This window comes from Silurus meridionalis, chromosome 4, assembly GCF_014805685.1.
Source record: "Silurus meridionalis isolate SWU-2019-XX chromosome 4, ASM1480568v1, whole genome shotgun sequence".
In the NCBI taxonomy this organism is placed as follows: Eukaryota; Metazoa; Chordata; class Actinopteri; order Siluriformes; family Siluridae; genus Silurus; species Silurus meridionalis.
The window spans coordinates 3,530,638-3,549,785 of record NC_060887.1 but is presented as its reverse complement, the minus strand read 5'-3'; the positions used below and the strand labels follow the sequence as shown (position 1 = coordinate 3,549,785).

Here is a 19,148-nt window from a genome sequence, read left to right as displayed (position 1 = left end):
TACCTGCTACAGAGGGAAGCAGGAGCTTTTCTGTAGCTATTATTGCTTTTATGTTCATGGCACAGGACCAAATATCCGTTTATTTTATCTTTCCATAATGAGCTGGAATAAATCATAAATGCTGTGGTGACCCCCGTGTGTAATGCTGCATGATGGCACTGCTGGAGGATTACACCAATGGAAGATTAAGGAGAAAAGAGTCTCCAGGGACCATGATGATTTCTTGGCCCATGATGATGACTGGCTAATAAGCTGATTTAGATTCCTACAGCTGTGCTCCTGGATCTATGTGCTGAATTGGGTCCAGTACTACAGAGGGCAACAGGTTGTTTTTAGTGGGAAATGTCTTGATTCATAATATGATGTATATATATATATATATATATATATATATATATATATATATATATATATATATATATATATATATATATATATAAAATATGATATGATGTACCTGTTCCAGACTGTGCTGTAGACTACAACAGGTTCATACAAATTATTCAGTCATGTAAATTCAGCTTGATTATATTTCATATATGATGAAACTCAAAACATCAGTGCTTATGCTCCACAAGTTGGTTGTGAGATGGAGGAGAAGGAAAAATTCTGGAGTGAGTTATATAGAGTGGTAGAAGGTGTTCCTAGGAATAAAAGATTGGTGATTGGGGCAGATTTAATGGGCATGTAGGTGAAGAGAACAGTGGTGATGAGGAGGTGATGGGTAGGTATGGCTTTAACCTCTCAGTCGTCGGAGTTGCGCCAGCGCAACTGATATCCCATTGTTCTCAGGTGTTAATGTTTAGCAATAGATCCCACTACATGCCCTGAGAGATGGTGGTGCCCAGGAACCTGAATGACTCCACTGCTGCCATAGTGCTGTTCATTATGGTGAGTGGGGAGAGCAGGGGTTTCTCCTAAAATCCACAATCATCTCCACTGTTTTAAGCGTGTTAGGCTCCAGGTTTTATGACTGCACCATGTCTTTCAGGCCTTTCTTCACTGAAGCAGGGTCGTTGGCTGAAAACTGATTCTACAGCTATTTAGAGTAGCTCCTCTTAGCCACTCTATTAGGATCAATGATGAGGATTAATCTTCCTCATATTAATGAATAAATCATGTACTACAGTATTTGAAAATAACTTGAAATCCTGTCAACCGAGAACAGAAAGCTGAGGGTACATTGGGAACAAGTCTCCCAAAACTGGAAAGTTGCAATCTGGAAACATATGCAGGTGCAGGTGATTGTGTGGATCCATAGGGTAGTGGTCATCACATCTGCTTTACACACAGAAGGTTCTTCTGCGACCCCCAGTGGAACCATGCAGCTAGCAAACATGAATGAGGTTTATGTATTTGTCACAAATTGTTACTTAATCCTGGTATTAAATAAACAACTTTTGGTGTTTCTGCATTGTGCTTGTAACAGAAATGGACAATAGGAATTCCAAAAGGCTCAAGGGCATTGCTCCACTGGGGTCGAATCCAGGACCTCCTGCGAGTAAAGGAGATGTGGTGACCGTTAAAGCTGTAAGAGAAGTTGGACACTAAGGAAGGAGAAAAGGAGAACTATAAGGGAATAAAGTTGATCAGTCACACCATGAAGTTATAGGAAATAGTGGAAGCCAGGCTGAGTTTATTCATTAGTTATTTATCCAGTTATCATCTGTTAACCTGTTATTTCAACAAAACCAGATTTTCTCCTGCAAACCAAGTTCAAGAAAATGCTACAAGGAATTGACTCCCATGTCGTGTTTGCTGGACTTTAGAATGTAATACTTTATTGCACTGAGGTGCTTTAGTACCTAAAGGTCTTCATTTAAACATTTATTATTTTAGAATGATTAATTTTTATTATTATTATATGCAGATTTACATATTTATGAAACCCAAAGAGATAAAATTATTACATTTCCAATAATTGGTTTGATTAAACAATGTTATTTGAGTGTTATACAATCAACACATCCTCGTCAAAGCAAGGAACATTCATAAACCCCAAAACTATAATAATGATGATAATAATAATAATAATAATAATAATAATAATAATAATAATAATAATAACTGCAGTTGGTTGTCAGATGTCAGTCTCACACTGCCCTCTAGTGGTGTTTTGTTGTCTAGTTATATGTGATGATCTTTTACAAAGCAAGATATTTTTCTTGATAATATTAAACTGTCTAAAACTTAAACTGTTTACTGTTTAACATACAGGGGGTTCATGTTAAATTTTTAAGCTAAATGTTTGTGATATAATTAAATGAAACAGAAGTTAAATGAAGCTGATTAAAATGAATGTAATTTTGTGTTTTTTGAGAGACTGCTGAAAGGAAATTTCAGGAACTATCTATGGATTCAGACTCAGTCGAGCTGAAACGGTGAAGCGACTCTCCTGAACCCCATTGTTTTAGAAGTGATTGAACTGAACTCTCTTGAACCGAGTCACTTGAACTGAATCTAAGGAGTCAAAATCACCAAACCGAATCATTTTGAACTGAATTGACCAAACTGAATGGACTGAATTATTAAAATGAATCTATTAAATAGTTCTTTCTGATGTTTTTCTACTAACTGCAGTTGTCAAAAGTTATACTTGAACTATGATGTTATGAGGCTGCATTGGAACTAAACTTTATAGTATTGTGTGATCAGATGAACCCATGAAGAACTCATGTATTGTAAACTGATTTAATCTCTGTGTTATTGTGATTTAATATTAAACTGATGCTGTGAATACTGTTCAATAACTGTTTATTTTATTACTTTAACTTCTGTTCATGTAAAATTGGGTTTAAACAAAACCTTTATTTTATTATCATTTACTTTTGTCCCGTTTTCCCAACATTTTATCATGTGGATTTTAATTCTGAGTTAAATTTAAATGATGTACAATAATAATTTAATAATAGAAACAAAACAAACACTATATTTAAGATATTTATTTATTTTGAAGTAATAAAAAATATTGAGTTACAATAATCACTGATATGTTTGTACTTTATTATATGTAGGACATGTCCAGCTTGATCTCCTCTTTTTCTTTCTCTGGTTTTCTTTCTCTAGTGCTGAAGTCATATTGCTGAACAGCTGTACAGCTTCCTCCAGTCACTCTCGGGTTTCCATCCTCATTTCTCTTCCCTCACCTAAGAATCTTTGTTTCCTCAGAGATTTTCTGCGACTCTTTGGGTTTGTAGAGGTTCAGCTTTCTGTTTCTGCTGTTTATATATATATAAGTGCTTTTTCTAAGCATTTTTTATCAGTTATGTCGACTTTTTTTATGTCGCCGAACCCTAATATCTCGAGCACAAGGGGGGAAAAATTTGCCATTTAACGTCGGTTATCTCGGTGCAGCCGCAGAAGAACTCGCGGAAGTGGCGGAAAAATCAAGCCTTACAGCTGCTCCAGGTGTTGTATTGTGAACTGGTGAATCTCTGCTGTTAGTTAGTGCTAGTGTTCGTAGTGTTAGTAGGGGCGCGGCGCAGCTTTGGGAAGAAAAGAGCAGCCGTTGAGAGAGTGCCGGTGGGAAGGCACGTACCGGGATACACATGAGCGATAACAACGACCGCCGTGAACCAACATATACCAACAATAACGGACGGTGAGAGTGTGGAAGTTTAAATAGGAGCTGGTGATGATGATAAACGAGCACCATATGTGCGCGAATGAAGCGGAGCTTCAGAGAAAGTGGCAGAGAAAGCACCTGACACGCTGAAGGGGGCCGAAGGGGGCGTGGCAGGTGGATTCCTGACAGATAAACATGTACTGTATGTATTTTTATAACATGCCTTCATCAAACAAATCGCGGCAACGCTGTTGTGTAAAAACCCCTCCAAAAACACGTGCATGCACATTCTCATTTATTAACGCACATCATGTACATAAAGAAATTTCAAGCACGTTAATATATTGCCGCCATTTTGATTTTCGTTTATCTCAATCATCGGTTACCTCGATGCTTTTTGGCGACCCCCTAGGACATCAACATAACCGGGTTCCACTGTATTAATAATTTAAATAATATCAAATGAAGAATATTAAATATTTCATATAATAAAAATCAAAAGTAATCTTTCAGAGTTGAATCCCAGTGGAAACGCGACTGATCCGAAGCTGCTGCTTTTCAGCTGATACACACTGTGTGGTCAAAAGTATTTGGACACGTGTCTTTTCCAGACAGATGTGGTTCATAAATTCACCTAAAATGCTCTTAATGCACCATACAGCCAATTAACATGCAAACTGTTGAAACACTTCATATAAACAGAATGTAGAATCACTGAAAGCATTTTAAATGGGATTTAAATACCCGCTACAGAGGAAGCAGGAGCTTTTCTGTAGCTATTATTGCTTTTATGTTCATGGCACAGGACCAAATATCAGTTTATTTTATCTTTCATAATGAGCTGGAATAAATCATTAATGCTGTGGTGCCAATGGAAGATTAAGAAGAGAAAATCTCCAGGGACCATGATGATTTCTTGGTCTGGATGATGACTGGCTAATAATCTGATTTAGATTCCTACAGCTGTGCTCCTGGATCTATGTGCTGAATTGGGTCCAGTAGTACAGAGGAAACACACCAGAACCATGCCATCCCCGTCCAAATACAGGTCCTCACCACTCTGGGGTTAATGACAACAGGTTGTTTCTAGTGGGAAATGGCAGACAGGGTCTGCTATAGGTCTGGTATCTGCCCTGAGTGTCATAATGCCTGTCATTTTGGATGTTATTTTTAAGGTGGGTAGTCGATACATCAGGTTTTCCTTCACTGTGGCACACTGACCTGCTTCAGCACATGATTCCTTTATCCTGACACATAGCAGTGTAGGGAACAGACTACAGGCAGCTGCAGGACGTGATGACTGGCTTCTTGGTGACTTTAACAATATGTAGAAATTGTAAACATTGTCCTGATGTAGTCTATAATATGACAGGTGACAGAGGCTTCACCCCTCAGACACTTCTCTCCTCCTGAAATGCAGATGTGGAGCTCTGGATGTCTCAGGTGGAAGACTTCTATACCACCCGGAAAAAGTGTGTAAGATTATCAGGGTGTGTGGTGTTTTGCACAATGTGGCACTGAGGACCAGTTTCCTCTCCTCCTGACCTCCCTCCCCCTCAGCATTATGACCCCGAGCCACAGCCCCCTGCCCCACAAGAGCGATATAAACTAAGTGGAAAAATCCACGAGGAGGTCATACAGCGTTTGTAAGGAAGACAAAAATCATGGTTGTTAATAGTGTTTATTGTGACTCTTTGTAGAAAAAGATTAAAATCAAGATTTAAAAAGATTAAAAAGTTTTGAAAAGACAGAAATAAAAAATGATTAAAAGACGAGACGATCTACAAGATACAATAGTTTTACACTCAGCTTTATACTATTGACTATAAGTGTAAAACTATCATAAATAGCCAAAGAGATACAGAAAGAGGAAAAGACATGTTCAGACTCTCTGTTTCTCTTGTCGTCTCCTTTTTTTTCTATTTCTCCTTTTCTTTTGAATGTTTTCTTGTCTCAGCTGAGCAACAATTTCCTCCCATCGCTCTCGGACTCTCATATAATGATCTGTTTTATTCTCTGAAGTCTTCTTTTCTTCCTCACAGAGATTCTGGGTATCCTGGAGCCCCCTGTTGGTCTGAAGCTGTAAGTTGTTCCTCTCCTCTATGTCAAGTTTAGTTTTCTCTCTTCGTCCTCTTGTTTTTCCTCAAAATCCAACGTGGGCTCAAACTGAGCAACACGTTCCTCCAGTCGCTCTTTCTCTCTGATCAAATGATCTCTCTCCTGCTCTGCACTATTTTTATTTTCTCACAGTGATTCTGAGTATCCTGGAGCTCCATGGTGGTCTGTTCTAAAGTGACCTCAAGCTGAGCAACATGTTCCTCCACTTTCTTTTGTTCTCTTGTCCAGCTCTCTCTCTCACAGTCTACAGTTTTCTCCAGTTCCTTATGGATTTTCAGGAAGACTGGAGCTCCATGGTGGTCTGCTCCAAAATAAACTCAAGCTGAGCAACACGTTCCTCCAGTTGTTTTTGTTCTCTTGCCCAGCTCTGGCTTCTCTCAGTTATGTCCTGTTCCTGCTGCTTTCGCTCAGAAGCCAAAGTAGCCTCCAGCTTTTGCACCGTCTGTAGCAGAATGGCTTTCTCTTCTTTCTCTTCTGTTATCTTCTCTATCATTAGAAGAAAATGCATCCAAGTCTTTCTCTACTTTCTCCATGTGTTCCAGCTTCTCCTTCATTTCAGCAATCTGCTTAGTTTTCTTTGTTCTTCTGCTTTGAAAAAATTCTCTTAACCTTCTGAAGAGCTCCATGTTTATGCCTCTTTACTCACAAGCAAAAACCTTGGAAATGAGAGAAACAGAGACGCATTCCCAATTATAGACGTTGCCTTACTGTGACGTCACAGGCAGATGCCCGCCCTCCGTCTGTGACGTAACCCGGTCTCTTTACCTGACACTATGCGCATGCGCACATTACAGAGGTCAAGAGCGGATAAAATATCATGTCTTCACAGCTTTTCTGTTGTTCCTGAGAGAAGAGCGATATTACAGTCATAAATAAGATAAAACGGCTGTAAACTGTGTATAAAGCGAGTGAATCCGAGTTGAGAACCGGAAGTTGACCGGAGTGACTCTATGAATGTTGCAGAATCATAAATGACCAGTAGGTGGCAGTGTGATGTGTATTAGAGCTCACTGTCACAGCAGGTCATTAGAAGTAGTGGAGCTCTAATGACGTCATTAATAGCGAGGACAAGACACACAGCAGTTTGGGATTCTTTTATTGACTTTATTGATTAATTGATTTGGAGTATGATTGTGTTTCTGATCAAAGTAAGTTCATGTGTATGGAGTAAAACAACCTGTACATTTCTCACTTCCAGACAGTATTATGAGATGTTCATCTGCTGGAAGTTCATGTTTAATGCTGCATGTTTTATAGGATTTATGAGCTGGAATAAATGTCCAAAAACCTCAATTCAACACTGAGTGATTTTTGTAGTTTGGTAGATATTAGATCTTTTGATGTATTATTCTTTTTTAAATATCTGTGTTTTAAATACACATTTATAAATATCAAGGCTTTTACTGGGTAATAAATTAAAAACATAAAGTCATAATTTACTGAAATGAAATTGAAAACATCAAAATACAACAAAAATAAATAAAATGACTATCAATATGTTTAAAACTAGAATAAATCTGGTTCAGACAGTTAAATACAGTGCAGTATTACAGCCTTATTTCATGTTCATTTTATAAACACAGTTTGTCATTATAATAATAATAATAATAATAATAATAATAATAATAATAATAATAATAATAATACTTTATTGCAATAGGGTGCTTTAGTACCTAAAGGTCTACATTTAAACATACTTTTATATTCTAAAATTATAAATTTTATGATTATTATTATATGAAGATTTCCACATTTATATGATTTATCCTACAGATTAATCACTATAAAGAAAATAGAAACATACACAAGAATGTTATTAACAACTTGTACACTGTACTGCACGATCCATGTGGAATATAATGTGCATATAATAATGAATATTGTGAATGTAAACAAACATTCAGCAGTAGTTGAAAAAAATCAGGTCAGTCTCTGAGCATAAGCACTGAATCACTTGGAATTTACTCGCTCAATAATAAAAACTCTTTGCTATAGTTGTGAGGTGACTGATACACAAAGCCATGGAGCAGTTGGACACTGGGGAGACAATCAGATGAATGAAAGTAGAAAATGTGATAAAACCCTAAAGTTTATTGTGAGATTTGAGTCGTGATCGTTCAGATGCACAGTGTAGCAGCAATGACACAAACTTCACTTCACAACAAGAGCAAAAATACATGAATGAAAAATGAATGAAGTTAAAATTCAACAAATGGAAAAAAATCCAATGTTATTTAAACTTTGGAGAAAAATCTTATATTCTGTTATTCAATTCTCTCATACTGACCACTGGATGTTCTACACGGCACCTCATGGTAAAGACTCTCTGATGACAGGAGACTCCACCATGATGCCGAGGCGATAAGAAGATCAGTAACATCCTGACACTGAGTTACAGTACAGTGGTCAGGGTCATACAGAGGTTTTCCAAGACGTGTTCCACTCAGAACAGACCTCACAAGGGTCCATCAAAGAAGTCGAGTCCTCGTGCTGTGCGTCAGGTGCAGAAGCTGCTTCAGAAAACAGACACACGAGTGCTGCAGCATCGCTTTAATCACTTCTTATTTCAAGAAATCTTACCAAGTGTAATTATTTTACTGCACTGGCAAATCATTTGACTTGTTTCTAGTCTGTAGAGTTTCTTCTTAAATCATGCTTTTATTTCTTTATTTTGACGGATATTTTTTGCAGTGGACGCGTCATAATGTGTGCTGTGTGTTTTTATCCCTGACCACCGAGCACCATAGAGTGAATAAAAATGTATTAATATTCTTCATTCATACAATTCGTACAAGATGATTCATACAAATCAATACAATTCATTTTAGAATTGTATTAATAGTGTAAAGAGTAAAGTTTGAAGTCATCGAGGATGTAACACGACTTTAAAAAAGAGCTGGAATAAATAGAGTGAGAACAGCAGCCGCTGCACAGACTCCAGATCACACACTCTCATACAGTATTTGAAAAGCACTTGTATTCCTCTCAACCGAGAACAGAAAGCTGAGGGTACATTGGGAACAAGTTTCCCAAAACTGTATAGTTGCAATCTGGAAAACATATTGCCTGAATCATTATTTCTGCTCATTTATGCTGTGCAGATGATTGTGTGGATCCATAGGGTAGTGGTCGTCACATCTGCTTTACACACAGAAGGTCCTTCCAGTGGAACCATGCAGGTTGCAAACATGAGTGAGGTTTATATATTACTCACAAATTGTTACTCAATCCTGGAAATAAATAAACAGTTTTGCATGTTTCTGCATTGTGGTTGAAACAGAAATGGAGGAAAAGCATTCCAAAATTAGAATCAGAGACTCAAGGGCATGGCTCCACTGGGGCTCGAACCCAGGACCTTCTGCGTGTAAAGCAGACGTGATGACCGCTACACTATGGAACCTGCTGCTGAGAAGGTTGATGTCCAATGTGCATAAATAGAAACATATCTCTCAAAATCTAACTGGAAAAATATAAATTAAACTTAGAAAATTCACTGACTCAAATGTCACAATCATCTCCACTGTTTTGGGCATGAGCTTTATGAGAGTCTCCTCACTGTTCACATAAGGCTACATAACCCCTACAGAGAGACTGCAGGAGTTCATGTCTCATAGACTGTTTCTCTGCTTCGATCTTGTCCAAAATCACAGACAAAAACGTCTCTGCTAAAGACTAAATAAGACGAAAGAAAAGGATCATCCAATATCCAACTAAATCACACATGTCCTCAAATCATGTATATAAAACAAATATTAAGGAGTTAAGACTTGACTGTAGACCAGGTTTAGGAAAACTATTAGACTTTGTTTAAACCAAAACCTGAAGTAAACGTTTTTACACCACAAACCATATCTACTGTTCATTTTAAGAACATCAGGGCACTGAATTCACTTTTACAAATGAGAAAACTCAAATCCACAGCTAAACAATAAAGTTGTTTGAATTTTGTGCACACTAAATAAAACAGAAGATAATAACTGACCTTGTTTACACAAAACACAGATGTGACCGATTTTTCCTCATCTGTCAGACCAGGAAGTTTACAACTCCCTTTAAGTAGTGCAGAAACCCAGTTAGTAGATAATAAATCATAACTGGCATCATGAAGAGTTTCAATGCACAAGCGATGAGGATTGTGTTTTGTTGTGTTTGTGCTGTGCAGCATCGATTCCAGGTCTTTTAGCAGTCGTGGGTTGTGGCGTGTCTGATGCAGTTCTTCATGGGTTCTGCATATAAAATAAATAAATAAATAATAGAACAAAGCTGCATGTTTTATTTCTGCATAATGAATACAGTCTACAATCTGATCATTTCTGTACATGTTAAAGGTGTGTTGTGTAAAATAATTTACTAAATGAAATGAAAGCTGCTCAGATCACACTAATGATATTATATGTTTATTTGATAAAAGCGTATCATGCAGTAATAATGTGCTTGTATCGTCTTACACACTGAAGACATAAACATCAACACTATAGATACCTTTAAGTGCCAGAAGCTGGTTTTCAACACTTTCATTCCTGTGGAAAAGAAAAATTCTTTATGGTTATGAATAACAATATTTTTATGTTTATGTAGAGAATCCATCATGCAATACTCTGTGTACCGTGTTTCTATATAAATGATGTACTTGAATAAAGTACTGGGTTAAAAGTCACATGTATCATGTATGTATATTTAACATTTTATGAAGATATCATTAACATGTAGATTTCTACAAACATTTATCTGAGAATATTTCTGGTCCTTTTCTCCCTCACAGATGTAAAATAGACTCAGATTTTCCATCCACATGCAGATCACCAGGTCGCTGTCGCTTTTTCTTTCCTTTTTTATTTCTTGTAAACAAAGCTCAGTTATCACGAGCTGGAAAGAGCTGCATTCCACTTCCTGCCAGGTGCGTCACAGTGCACGTCACGCGCTCTTTCACCACTAAGAGCTTCTAAAGATGAATAAAACTAAGAACTCGCCCACACGGGGAATAAAAACCTCCCATGTGTCGTTAAAATCCTGCACTCATTGGTTACATTTTCTATGGAACATGTTGTTTCCACACTGCTACTGGCTGAAAATAAAAGACTGGAAATGAAAGGTGGTGCAAAGCAAAACGTCACCACAAACACCTGCAGAGTTCAGTTGTATCACTGATAAGATTCTACCTGTCTTTGTCTTTTTTTAGTGGTTACTCTCATTTGTTTTTTAACACTATATTCTACCAGAAATATTTATTTTTTACCACCAAGATGTCATTCTTTATGTGAAAGTTACTCTAAAACAGATACAAACAAAAGACCAAAAATGCTCTACAGTATGTTGTTCAGTGGAACCTTATCTTTCCAAATAAACAGGAATTTGCAGCAATTGTGTGTTTGGATGCGTTTGTGACTCGTTATTACAATTATAGTGTAAGTACTGTTTTTATGCATGTTGTTTGTGTGTATTGTTTACACAAAACACAGATGTGACCAATTTTTCCTCATCTGTCAGACCAGGAAGTTTACAACTCCCTTTAAGTAGTGCAGAAACCCAGTTAGTAGATAATAAATCATAACTGGCATCATGAAGAGTTTCAATGCACAAGCGATGAGGATTGTGTTTTGTTGTGTTTGTGCTGTGCAGCATCGATTCCAGGTCTTTTAGCAGTCGTGGGTTGTGACGTGTCTGATGCAGTTCTTCATGGGTTCTGCATATAAAATAAATAAATAATAGAACAAAGCTGCATGTTTTATTTCTGCATAATGAATACAGTCTACAATCTGATCATTTCTGTACATGTTAAAGGTGTGTTGTGTAAAATAATTTACTAAATGAAATGAAAGCTGCTCAGATCACACTCATGATATTATATGTTTATTTGATAAAAGCGTATCATGCAGTAATAATGTGCTTGTATCGTCTTACACACTGAAGACATAAACATCAACACTATAGATACCTTTAAGTGCCAGAAGCTGGTTTTCAACACTTTCATTCCTGTGGAAAAGAAAAATTCTTTATGGTTATGAATAACAATATTTTTATGTTTATGTAGAGAATCCATCATGCAATACTCTGTGTACCGTGTTTCTATATAAATGATGTACTTGAATAAAGTACTGGGTTAAAAGTCACATGTATCATGTATGTATATTTAACATTTTATGAAGATATCATTAACATGTAGATTTCTACAAACATTTATCTGAGAATATTTCTGGTCCTTTTCTCCCTCACAGATGTAAAATAGACTCAGATTTTCCATCCACATGCAGATCACCAGGTCGCTGTCGCTTTTTCTTTTTATTTCTTGTAAACAAAGCTCAGTTATCACGAGCTGGAAAGAGCTGCATTCCACTTCCTGCCAGGTGCGTCACAGTGCACGTCACGCGCTCTTTCACCACTAAGAGCTTCTAAAGATGAATAAAACTAAGAACTCGCCCACACGGGGAATAAAAACCTCCCATGTGTCGTTAAAATCCTGCACTCATTGGTTACATTTTCTATGGAACATGTTGTTTCCACACTGCTACTGGCTGAAAATAAAAGACTGGAAATGAAAGGTGGTGCAAAGCAAAACGTCACCACAAACACCTGCAGAGTTCAGTTGTATCACTGATAAGATTCTACCTGTCTTTGTCTTTTTTTAGTGGTTACTCTCATTTGTTTTTTAACACTATATTCTACCAGAAATATTTATTTTTTACCACCAAGATGTCATTCTTTATGCAAAAGTTACTCTAAAACAGATACAAACAAAAGACCAAAAATGCTCTACAGTATGTTGTTCAGTGGAACCTTATCTTTCAAATAAACAGGAATTTGCAGCAATTGTGTGTTTGGATGCGTTTGTGACTCGTTATTACAATTATAGTGTAAGTACTGTTTTTATGCATGTTGTTTGTGTGTATTGTTTACACAAATTTAGGAAATACATTCGTTATAAGCGTTCCATTGAAAAACAGTGATCTAAAATCGATGCTTGAGGCTTAGACCTTTAGAATGATATATAATTTATCATGATAACTTATACCCCTTTTCATTTAATCTATTGTTAAATTACACCAGCAAACAGTGGTCACTTCAGGTGGCTGCTTTTGAACTGTAAGCTCCGCCTCCTCTGGTCAGGCTCTTGCTCTTCATTGGTACTTTTTTCCCAGGTGACTTCACCTACATATAGTAGAGAGCTGAAGACAGAGCCAACACAAGGAGGGGGGAGTAGAAGAAAACAGCACAGACACGTAACAGCGGCATCCTGGTGCATGTTAAAAATAAAGTAACTCCATTACCGTTACCGTATGGTGCGTTACCTGTTACTTTTTTAAATGAATGAATTTGGGCTGAAGTGTAGACTACAGTCTGACCTGTTTACAGCAACGACGCATTGTAGGATTGGAGGATGAACCACTGTAAACAGAAAGAAGATGCACTGTGGGCGTGTCTCCGTTTATTCAGGTCTGTGCGGCAGTAATGGCGAGTCGAGGCGAGAGCAAGACGAGTTTCTCAAAGTGGAAATATGCTCATTATTTCACTTTAGTTGAGTATAAAGACAAAAACTTTTTAGTCTAATGTAAGCTGTGTCTTTCTGGTTCGAAGGTCGTATCTTCTGCGATAGCAACACCTCCAGAAACTCCATGCCTGAGGAGCTAGAAGCTAGAAGCTAACCCGGTGTTCTGTTCTACATTGTTGATAGTTTTCATACTTCAGCTGTGAAAGGAACATTTTTAAGAGCTCAACACAACAGCTTTTATGATGCAGAAGCCACTTTAGTTTTTGATTGTGAATATATTATTCAGCTTGTTTTGTTATTTATTTCAGAAATGCTTGTGATATATTCAGTTTGTGCTGCTCTGACTTTAATAAAATAGTGTTTAAAAATGACTTTGTGTTTAAGTCAGTTTTGTGTTTGTAGACCATAACACATAAAAGGGCATTAATGGGAACATTAAAGAAGGTTCTTTTAAGAGGTAATAATCAGTTAGTAATAAATAGAGTAGAATAGGGTCTGACTAATGTTATGAGTGTGTAGGAGAAACAAAAACAAGGCAGACTTAAGCATGTTTATTGGGAAAGAAGAGTTTGTGGGCCATTGCTGCTGCAGAAGACATGGGTGAGCAATCAGGATCAGACTCAGGGGAAGATATGGGAGGATAATAATAATGATCAGGTGAGAGAACGGGGGAAGTAGGAGAATAATCAGTAGGGGACCAACATGAAGGATAAGGAGGAGATGGTAGAGTTGATGCAGGAATGAGGGAGTTGTCATAGTCTTCATTGTCGGTCTGTGTCACCTGATGATAAACAGCAGGAAGGTCAGACGAGGTCTGTGTGCCCATATCACGTGTAAAAGTATTCTTCACGATGCGAGGAGGCAGACAGGGTTCTCTGGAACAGCTGGAGTAGAGATGTTTAATAAATGGAGCAATCTCAGTGGTGAGGAAGAAGAGCTGAAATTGACGATACTGTCGGAGGAGAACGCTCCTAAGAGCTGTCCCAGAACGTCTGTGAGATGGAGCTGAATAAAAGAAATCAACAGAGATACGATGTAAAAGGGTGAAATCACAATGACTAAATATAAAATGTATATGTTCATGTGGGGACAAAAGTAACAAGATTATAAATCAGGGGTCACCAACCTTTTTGACACCGAGAGCTACTTCTTGGGTATCGACTAATGTGAAGATCTACCAGTTTAATACACACTTTTGAGATAAAAAATGTGCTCAGTTTACCTTTAATTATGTTATTATTAATAATTAATGATATTTATCTATATCAGGGTGTCAAACTTAATTGCACAGGGGGCCAAAACTCAAAGCACACTTTAGGTTGCGGGCGAACAGGATAAACATTTATTGAACACACTAAAACAATGTTTTTGAACATAAATATTAATAAAACAGACAGGAAAATTATTCCAGAATAAATAAAATTCAACTTTAAATAACCTAAAATATTTTGCTCTCCATAAAAATATATCATCAAAAAGATCATTCTGAGAAACCAAGAGCAATTGGAGAAACATGAAGCTCAGCTGAGGGCACTTTGGGTTCTGACTATGAGAAACAGCAGAAACAGAAAGCTGAACCTCTACAAGCCCAAAGAGTCGCAGAAAATCTCTGAGGAAACAAAGATTCTTAGGTGAGGAAGAGAAATGAGGATGGAAACCCGAGAGTGACTGGAGGAAGCTGTACAGCTGTTCAGCAATATGACTTCAGCACTAGAGAAAGAAAACCAGAGAAAGAAAAAGAGGAGATCAAGCTGGACATGTCCTACATATAATAAAGTACAAACATATCAGTGATTATTGTAACTCAATATATTTTTATTCCTTCAAAATAAATAAATATCTTAAATATTGTGTGTGTTTTGTTTTTATTATTAAATTATTATTGTACATCATTTAAATTTAACTAAGAATTAAAATCCACATGATAAAATGTTGGAAAATGGGACAAAAGTAAATGATATTAAAATAAAAGGTTCTGTTTAAACCCAATTTTACATGAACAGAAGTTAAAGTAATAAAATAAACAGTTATTGAACAGTATTCACAGCATCAGTTTAAATATTAAATCACAATAACACAGAGATTAAATCAGTTTACAATACATGAGTTCTTCATGGGTTCATCTGGTGCACACAATACTATAAAGTTTAGTTCCAATGCAGCCTCATAACATCATAGTTCAAGTATAACTTTTAACAACTGCAGTTAGTAGAAAAACATCAGAAAGAACTATTTAATATATTAATTTTAATAATTCAGTCCATTCAGTTTGGTCAATTCAGTTCAAAATGATTCGGTTTGGTGATTTTGACTCCTTAGATTCAGTTCAAGTGACTCGGTTCAAGAGTTCAGTTCAATCACTTCTAAAACAATGGGGTTCAGGAGGTCGCTTCACCGTTTCAGCTCGACTGAGTCTGAATCCATAGATAGTTCCTGAAATTTCCTTTCAGCAGTCTCTCAAAAACACAAAATTTTAATCAGCTTCATTTAACTTCTGTTTCATTTAATTATATCACAAACATTTAGCTTAAAAATTTAACATGAACCCCCTGTATGTTAAACAGTAAACAGTTTAAGTTTTAGACAGTTTAATATTATCAAGAAAAATATCTTGCTTTGTAAAAGATCATCACATATAACTAGACAACAAAACACCACTAGGGCAGTGTGAGACTGACATCTGACAACCAACTGCAGTTATTATTATTATTATTATTATTATTATTATTATTATTATTATTATTATTATTATTATTATTATTATTATTATTATTATTATTATTATTATTATTATTATTATTATTATTATTATTATTATTATTATTATTATTATTATTATTATTATTATTATTATTATTATTATTATTATTATTATTATTATTATTATTATTATTATTATTATTATTATTATTATTATTATTATTATTATTATTATTATTATTATTATTATTATTATTATTATTATTATTATTATTATTATTATTATTATTATTATTATTATTATTATTATTATTATTATTATTATTATTATTATTATTATTATTATTATTATTATTATTATTATTATTATTATTATTATTATTATTATTATTATTATTATTATTATTATTATTATTATTATTATTATTATTATTATTATTATTATTATTATTATTATTATTATTATTATTATTATTATTATTATTATTATTATTATTATTATTATTATTATTATTATTATTATTATTATTATTATTATTATTATTATTATTATTATTATTATTATTATTATTATTATTATTATTATTATTATTATTATTATTATTATTATTATTATTATTATTATTATTATTATTATTATTATTATTATTATTATTATTATTATTATTATTATTATTATTATTATTATTATTATTATTATTATTATTATTATTATTATTATTATTATTATTATTATTATTATTATTATTATTATTATTATTATTATTATTATTATTATTATTATTATTATTATTATTATTATTATTATTATTATTATTATTATTATTATTATTATTATTATTATTATTATTATTATTATTATTATTATTATTATTATTATTATTATTATTATTATTATTATTATTATTATTATTATTATTATTATTATTATTATTATTATTATTATTATTATTATTATTATTATTATTATTATTATTATTATTATTATTATTATTATTATTATTATTATTATTATTATTATTATTATTATTATTATTATTATTATTATTATTATTATTATTATTATTATTATTATTATTATTATTATTATTATTATTATTATTATTATTATTATTATTATTATTATTATTATTATTATTATTATTATTATTATTATTATTATTATTATTATTATTATTATTATTATTATTATTGATTGTATAACACTCAAATAACATTGTTTAATCAAACCAATTATTGGAAATGTAATAATTTTATCTCTTTGGGTTTCATAAATATGTAAATCTGTATAATAATAATAATAATAATAATAATAATAATAATAATAATAATAATAATAATAATAATAATAATAATAATAATAATAATAATAATAATAATAATAATAATAATAATAATAATAATAATAATAATAATAATAATAATAATAATAATAATAATAATAATAATAATAATAATAATAATAATAATAATAATAATAATAATAATAATAATAATAATAATAATAATAATAATAATAATAATAATAATAATAATAATAATAATAATAATAATAATAATAATAATAATAATAATAATAATAATAATAATAATAATAATAATAATAATAATAATAATAATAATAATAATAATAATAATAATAATAATAATAATAATAATAATAATAATAATAATAATAATAATAATAATAATAATAATAATAATAATAATAATAATAATAATAATAATAATAATAATAATAATAATAATAATAATAATAATAATAATAATAATAATAATAATAATAATAATAATAATAATAATAATAATAATAATAATAATAATAATAATAATAATAATAATAATAATAATAATAATAATAATAATAATAATAATAATAATAATAATAATAATAATAATAATAATAATAATAATAATAATAATAATAATAATAATAATAATAATAATAATAATAATAATAATAATAATAATAATAATAATAATAATAATAATAATAATAATAATAATAATAATAATAATAATAATAATAATAATAATAATAATAATAATAATAATAATAATAATAATAATAATAATAATAATAATAATAATAATAATAATAATAATAATAATAATAATAATAATAATAATAATAATAATAATAATAATAATAATAATAATAATAATAATAATAATAATAATAATAATAATAATAATAATAATAATAATAATAATAATAATAATAATAATAATAATAATAATAATAATAATAATAATAATAATAATAATAATAATAATAATAATAATAATAATAATAATAATAATAATAATAATAATAATAATAATAATAATAATAATAATAATAATAATAATAATAATAATAATAATAATAATAATAATAATAATAATAATAATAATAATAATAATAATAATAATAATAATAATAATAATAATAATAATAATAATAATAATAATAATAATAATAATAATAATAATAATAATAATAATAATAATAATAATAATAATAATAATAATAATAATAATAATAATAATAATAATAATAATAATAATAATAATAATAATAATAATAATAATAATAATAATAATAATAATAATAATAATAATAATAATAATAATAATAATAATAATAATAATAATAATAATAATAATAATAATAATAATAATAATAATAATAATAATAATAATAATAATAATAATAATAATAATAATAATAATAATAATAATAATAATAATAATAATAATAATAATAATAATAATAATAATAATAATAATAATAATAATAATAATAATAATAATAATAATAATAATAATAATAATAATAATAATAATAATAATAATAATAATAATAATAATAATAATAATAATAATAATAATAATAATAATAATAATAATAATAATAATAATAATAATAATAATAATAATAATAATAATAATAATAATAATAATAATAATAATAATAATAATAATAATAATAATAATAATAATAATAATAATAATAATAATAATAATAATAATAATAATAATAATAATAATAATAATAATAATAATAATAATAATAATAATAATAATAATAATAATAATAATAATAATAATAATAATAATAATAATAATAATAATAATAATAATAATAATAATAATAATAATAATAATAATAATAATAATAATAATAATAATAATAATAATAATAATAATAATAATAATAATAATAATAATAATAATAATAATAATAATAATAATAATAATAATAATAATAATAATAATAATAATAATAATAATAAC

General features: G+C 30.6%; 1 protein-coding gene, 1 non-coding gene and 1 pseudogene across 2 annotated transcripts in view; 1 reads left to right on the top strand and 2 right to left on the bottom strand.

The window, feature by feature from the left end:
- LOC124384578 (zinc finger protein 850-like) overlaps positions 1 to 19,148 on the top strand; it is a 1,373,244-nt gene that overhangs the window by 851,252 nt on the left and 502,844 nt on the right. The gene's annotated exons all lie outside the window — the stretch shown is intronic.
- Positions 1 to 19,148, bottom strand: part of LOC124384668 — a 920,651-nt pseudogene that overhangs the window by 408,461 nt on the left and 493,042 nt on the right.
- On the bottom strand, positions 9,011 to 9,083 carry trnav-uac. The gene has a single exon. It is a non-coding gene; the product is annotated as a tRNA-Val (tRNA).